At 35.1% G+C, this 6369-nt stretch overlaps 1 long non-coding RNA gene across 1 annotated transcript in view; it reads left to right on the forward strand.

The window, feature by feature from the left end:
• LOC113964959 overlaps positions 1-4518 on the forward strand; it is a 16419-nt gene extending 11901 nt beyond the window's left edge. Inside the window, exons 2-3 of the long non-coding RNA XR_003533362.1 lie at positions 1088-1227; positions 4433-4518. This is a non-coding gene — a long non-coding RNA (uncharacterized LOC113964959). The remainder of the gene's footprint in view (positions 1-1087; positions 1228-4432) is intronic.
• The last annotated feature ends 1851 nt before the right edge of the window (positions 4519-6369 follow it).

Consider the following 6369-nt stretch of genomic DNA (forward strand, 5'->3'; position numbering starts at 1 on the left):
TCAGCAGGCATCAGCATAATGTCAGAATTTCCACACTATTGTTCTAAATTGAACTAAATTAGATTAAATTATGTTGTCAAAGTAAGAATTAATGATACCTTTTCTTTTAACTATTTGCTGTATACAAAGTGAGCATAGCTTCAGAACATTTAATTAAAATTTCAGATTTACTAGAAAATATAATTTGTTGGAAAATGGTTAAAATCTTCAAGGCTATGAAAGGATGAGTTTTTAAATATTTGGAACCCAAACATTGAAAAAGAGAGACCAAAATGGAACTTGAGGCCAGACAGTCCAACCTGCTGCTAAGAGCTGGTGAACTTGGATCGGATTGCTCAAGGCTTTATCTAGCTGTATGTTGAAAATCTCCTTTTTATTTCCATAAATTTTAAAACTTGAAAAGCAATCAGAATTTTAAAGACTTTATCACTTCAATTTACAGTGTCTTCTAGTGTCATCAAATTTAACTGGTAAATTAAATCTTCAGAGCCCCACCAACGAAGTTGAATGGTTCCTCTGCAAAACAGTGAGCTCTCTTTCACAGATGTTCTTTTGTTATAGTACTCCTAAAAAAACTCCACAGAGTTAAGGAGCTGTTCAATGAAAGCTGTCTTCCCAGAGAAAAAAAAAAAGACAATAATAATCTGTTTTAAAGAACAAGGAACACCAAAACCCACTAAAACATTTTTGTTTCCATTAAAAAAAATAACTTCTTTGTTAACATGCTAACATTTTTGTCTGCAGCAGTGCTGAATATTACTGATCATCTACTATGGATAAATACATACAGTATTTAAACAAATATACCTCATGGCATGCTGAAACTACACTGTAGACTTGCCTCTGACCAACTAAAAATTTTTACATTTAAAAAAATACCATAAATTAATTAAAAAAAAAAAACAAAAACAAAAAAACCCCAAACAATGATGAGAACAAAATAAAACACCAACACTGAATTAATTCAATAGGGACTCATTCTAGGGATCTATTTCAGCCATGTGACAGACTTCCTTTTAAAAGTTTCTTTTTTTTTTCTTTTTTTTTTAAACTGAAAAAAAAAATGAATATCCTTTCTTTCTTGTAGGACATACCATAAATGGTCTGCAATGTACATGTCATGTGTCTCCAACTGACAGTCTAAGAAGTTCTATGTAATGTAGTGGTAGTTTGCCCAATTGGATGGAAGTGGTTTGGATATAAAGAATGGCCACCCTCTGACAAAAAGTATGTTTGAGATGTGAGGTTGTATGATGTGCAAACAAATGCTAATTCTCAACAGAAAACATAAGATTATGTTGATCATGTGTATTTACTAAAGGTATCTAAAGTCACGGGCCTTCCTGCAATATTTATTTCAATCATTTCTTTATACATTTATTAAAAGAGGACAAGAATTCACACATTCATAGCTTGCCTGCCTTGATAGCTTATCAGCGAGAAATGCATTAAATGAACTGCAATCTCCAATGATATTAAATTAATGATTCTACCTTTTCATTTGTCATTTACCATTTACCATTATCATTAATAGTTTCTGAAGTTGTTACTGTGCATCAATTATACCAACTTAAATATCATTCGTATCTGTGTCAGAACGTTACTGTCAGTGGTACAAGCTTGTGTGAAGGGATTTTTTCTTTCTTTTTTTACTTAATGTTCATTTCCAGTTATCAACTGTCAGAAAGAAAACACCTTGAGAGAAATAAGAGTTCTAATTGCTGAGTTTTAGATACAGATTTGTAGAGGACTATATAAAGAATGCAACTTCTTTCCACCTAAAAGTAGAACAACAAACATTTTTCCTGGAAAGCATCAATCATATCACCTCTGCTCCAACCCTGAATTGTTCTTGGGAAAAAACTATAATTTCTTATTAACTATTTCTATAACTCCAAGTATTTCCTAAGCCAGAGGGAGGACCCTAGTATCTGCCAACACAGAAGAGGTTTGATTCTTATTTCAGATAGAGGATGAATCATTTAGAATAAAAATTTACAGTAAAACTTTACAAACCTCATGGTAGACTTTAAAATTGCACATAATATGAGCTTGATAATTGATAGGAACATATGGAAACTTCCAGATTTTCAAATTTTTGAATTTAATAGAGTTTTTTTTTAATCTTCATGAAGTATACAACTTTCTGATTAGGGAAGTATTGTTAATATCCACAGGGAAATGAAAAATGTCTCTTTATATTTTTCACATGTTTGAAACTGAAAGTTTTCTACTCTGCAAATTTTAGTTAAGAAACTCTTAGAAATTATTTTCCTTCTCAATGAAATAATACAAATACCTAACTAACTAACTACAATAATTTCATGGCAAATACTGACATCTTTTCATAGTGCCTCTTCATCCAAATGTGAGTCCGTAGTCTATTATGTAAGAGGAATTGTCAAGTAATACATTTGAGTTAATGAAAAATTTTGTTGGAAAGCAGCAAGGCCAAAGATGAGAATTATTCGTTCTCCACATGTAGCTACGACCAAAAATAGTAAAACTTTACCTTCATTCCTGTTTGCATCTGAAATAGTTGATCCATTCTGATGTAACTAAACAGACAAGGGCTATCAATATATATTGGTGGAGAGGCATGGACAAAGTGCCCTAAACCAATGTGGTTAGCAAAATGTCCGCTTTATTAGAGAAGAGACAGCTTATATACTGCTAATTACACACACAGACATGTGATTCTTTCTCGGGATACATTGGATACATAAGGAAAACATACTGCGTTGTCCAGGACTAATTGGTCCACAGCAGGTGTCCATAAAACTTGTTCACCTTCCAAGAAAACTCCTCCTTCACCTTGGCACAAGGCCTGCAGCCATATTAGTGGCGCAGTATTTTTTACTATCTGCACCCAGCTGTGCCAAGGTAAAGGTCTCAGAAATGCAATACAAATTGTTCACACAATTTCTGCACGGCTACAAATATAAGAGATAAACATTAGGCAGCTGAACTCTGTGGGGCATTGGCTTATCTTCTACAGCAGCAAGCAGGGTATGTGAAACACATAAGGAATAGTAATAATTCCACAAATAATATAAAACTACTGGAAACTGGGTAAGGTATTTAGCTCTAGTTGTTTTACAAGGCATACCCAGCATGAGTCAGTCTTCTCAGATCAAGGGCGGACTTTTCACAGGGGTTGAGTAAAGTCTATATTGGATGGATTTCATACTTGTGGAAGTATGAAGCATATAAACTTAATTGGTAAAAGTAAGGAAAGAATAAGACAAAGCTGTTGTGCCTCTAGCAGAAAAGTAACCGTCTCACTGAAACAAAAGACTTTATGATATTAAAATTTGCTCACTTAGGTAAAAGGCACAATAGTTAGGAAATTAAACCTTCTCTACCCCTTCAAGTGAGATGGAAGTGCTGGATGCAGTACTTTGGAGAAAGTAATTTACATAATTGTAAATTAATGACTGGAAGCCAACAACTTTTAAATTAATGAATGGAAGTTGACAGCTCTTACTATCTGCGCCTTGTATACGTGTGTTTGTGTTTGTATTACAGAGAAGTGCAGTGAGTTCATAGTCTTCTGGGAGAGCTCAGTCTTCCTTTTATGTGTATGAAAGGACATTGGCACTAAACAGAAAACTACTTTGACATTAATTTTTAGATAAGCCATTTTTATATGGTTATGCTTTAATATGCTTATGATAGTTTTATGGGCAAGTAAGACTGGATAGTGCTTAAATTATCTAACTTAAATATTGTATTCAGTGATGAAAGAAACTTGCAAATAATTTTAAAGTATTCACTACATACAAGAAAAAAAAGGACATGGTTTATAAACAGAAGTGTTTTAAAAAAAAATGTTATTTTTTGATTAGACAAGGTTAGTTTTTGAAACTTGGGAAACTCAAGTCTGTTTAAAATGTAAATACCTCTAGTAATGTAGGTTAACTAAAATCCTTGAAAAATGCTTCTTACTTGCTTTCTTCAATTATATCAAGAACAAGTCTATTTCCTCTAATGACAACACTGTCCTATAGAAACTGATAAAGAACTGTAGACATTGATAAATAAAACATAGAATTATTTTGAAGTTTCTGTTAAGTTTCTGGATAGTTAGTAGATGCTTAAATAAGAATGAGGACCTTTAAATATAAGCTTAACTTCTGCATTGAGATACACGCTTTTGCCATGTAGCTTTGAAGTGATTTTGTTATCTGGAATTTGTTTTTAAACCAAGCCAAGTCATTAATGACTGAAACTATCTGCTGTCTGTGATCAGACTTCAGTGAAAAGACTTGAATGTGAGTGTTTCCAAATCCTGACTTTTCCAGGGATTAAATAAGACTAAGCGAGGATGATCATCTGCTCTTTAAAGATGATCCCACTAATACCTCATATGAATTGGCAAGACTTACAATGTTCTACCATTCCCTTTTGTCTTTATCTCTTTTGTGAAAAGATGTATGACTTCTTGCCTATAAGACAAGTGTACATTTTGTCAGGACCATTGGATTCAAGTGGAATACAGAAACACAGAAGTTCAGAGCACATGCAGTAGTAAACTAAGGACTTTATCTTCAAATATCTTTCAAATATGTGTTTTCCTAGCATTTTAAGAAAGGCATTGTAACATAGAAACTATTAATAGAAAAAAACACTCATTCTTAAGAATGTGCTAGTTAATATATTTTGAAACTGATCAGTAATGATTTATGTCTGTTTTCTTTGTAAAACTGGTGACACTCCAAAGAAAACTGATAATAGCTGTATTATGTCAACTTATGTAATATCCATTATAAATGCAGTGGCAGTGGCAGTTCGTTGTGCGGGATGCTTGAAACTGAAACAGCTGATCTTGTACTAAATTGTGGAAGCCTCAACCCTGACAGTGTTCAAAGCCACCTGGTCTAGTAGGAGGTATCTTTACATACAACAGGAGGCGTTGAGACTATCTTTAGGGATATCTCTAAGGGATGATCTTTAAGGTCCATTCCAACCCCTTAACACTCTATGATTCTGTAAATAGTGACAGAAAAAATTATTTTCACAGAATCATAGGATATGCTGAGTTGGAAGGGAAAGTCCAACTCCTGGCCCTGCACAGGACCACATCAAGAATCACACAGTGTGCCTGAGAGAATTGTCCAAATGCTTCTCGAACTCTCTCAGGCTTGGTGCTGTGACCACTTCCCTGGGGAGCCTGTTCTAATGTCCAACAACCCTCTAGGTGAAAAACCTTTTTCTTATATCTAGCCTGAACCACACCTGATTCAGCTTCATGCCATTCCCTCTGGTCCTGTCACTGGTCACCACAGATCAATGTCTGCCCCTCTGCTTCCTGTCGTTGGAAAGCTGTAGACTGCAATGAGATCTCCCCTCAGTCTCCTCTTCTTCAGGTTGAACAGACCAAATGACCTCAGCCACTCCTCTTATGGAGTCCCATGTAGACCTTTCACCATCTTCATAGCCCTCCTTTGGCTGCTCTCAATAGCTTTATATTGTTTTTATATTGTGGTGCCCAAAACTGCACACAATATTCAAAGTGTTGCACCAGAGCAGAGCAGCACAATCACCTCCCTTAACCAGCTGGCAATGCTTTGCCTAATGCCCCTCAGGACACAGCTGGCCCTCCTGACTGCCAGGGCACTGCTGACTCATGTTCAGCTTGCCGTCAACGAGGACCCCCAGGTCCCTTTCAGTGGCACTGCTTTCCAGCATCTCATTCCCCAGTTTCTACGCAATTTTATAGTATATAAATCATTTAACTGCTAAAAGAAATACTAAATGCAGTTGTATCTGTATCCAAAGCCTAAATTCATTGACACAACAGAAGCATGAAAAGCATGAAACTCCATACCTGTATTTGTAATGGGTGGGAGGCAAATGGCTGGGATTAAGGTTAAAGAGTGGCACTAAGAATTTTCTGGAGGAAGAATGGGAATTGGACCATGAATAGTTTAATGAGTAGGACCACCTGGTGTGGAGAGAAACAAACTTATTATCTAGGTTCACAAGCAAAGAAAGGATTTGTATGGCTCCATGAACTCTGACTGTGGATTACATCTTTGAATTTCTCACCAGAAAAAATTGTTTCCTCAATAACTCTTTATTAAGTGTAATTACTGTACTTAGTATATTTATAAGCCTATGGATCTAATATTTCAGTTAAGTCCCGGACATTAAGTCTTCCAGAATAAATCCTTTGCTTGTTTTTCCAAGACATGTGATGTTGATGGGATGGTGATATATGGCATCGTGCTATATGCTCAAAAATATAATGTGGTGTGGGGATTTTTTTGTTTGTTTGGTTAGTTTTTTGGTTTTGTGTTTGTTTGTTTGGGGTTTTGTTTGTTTGGTTGTTGTTGTTGTTTTTAAAGAAAGAAAAGAACCCAAATA

Source organism: Neopelma chrysocephalum, unplaced genomic scaffold (genome assembly GCF_003984885.1).
Source record: "Neopelma chrysocephalum unplaced genomic scaffold, ASM398488v2 Primary Assembly neopelma1_22b, whole genome shotgun sequence".
NCBI classification, from domain to species: domain Eukaryota; kingdom Metazoa; phylum Chordata; class Aves; order Passeriformes; family Pipridae; genus Neopelma; species Neopelma chrysocephalum.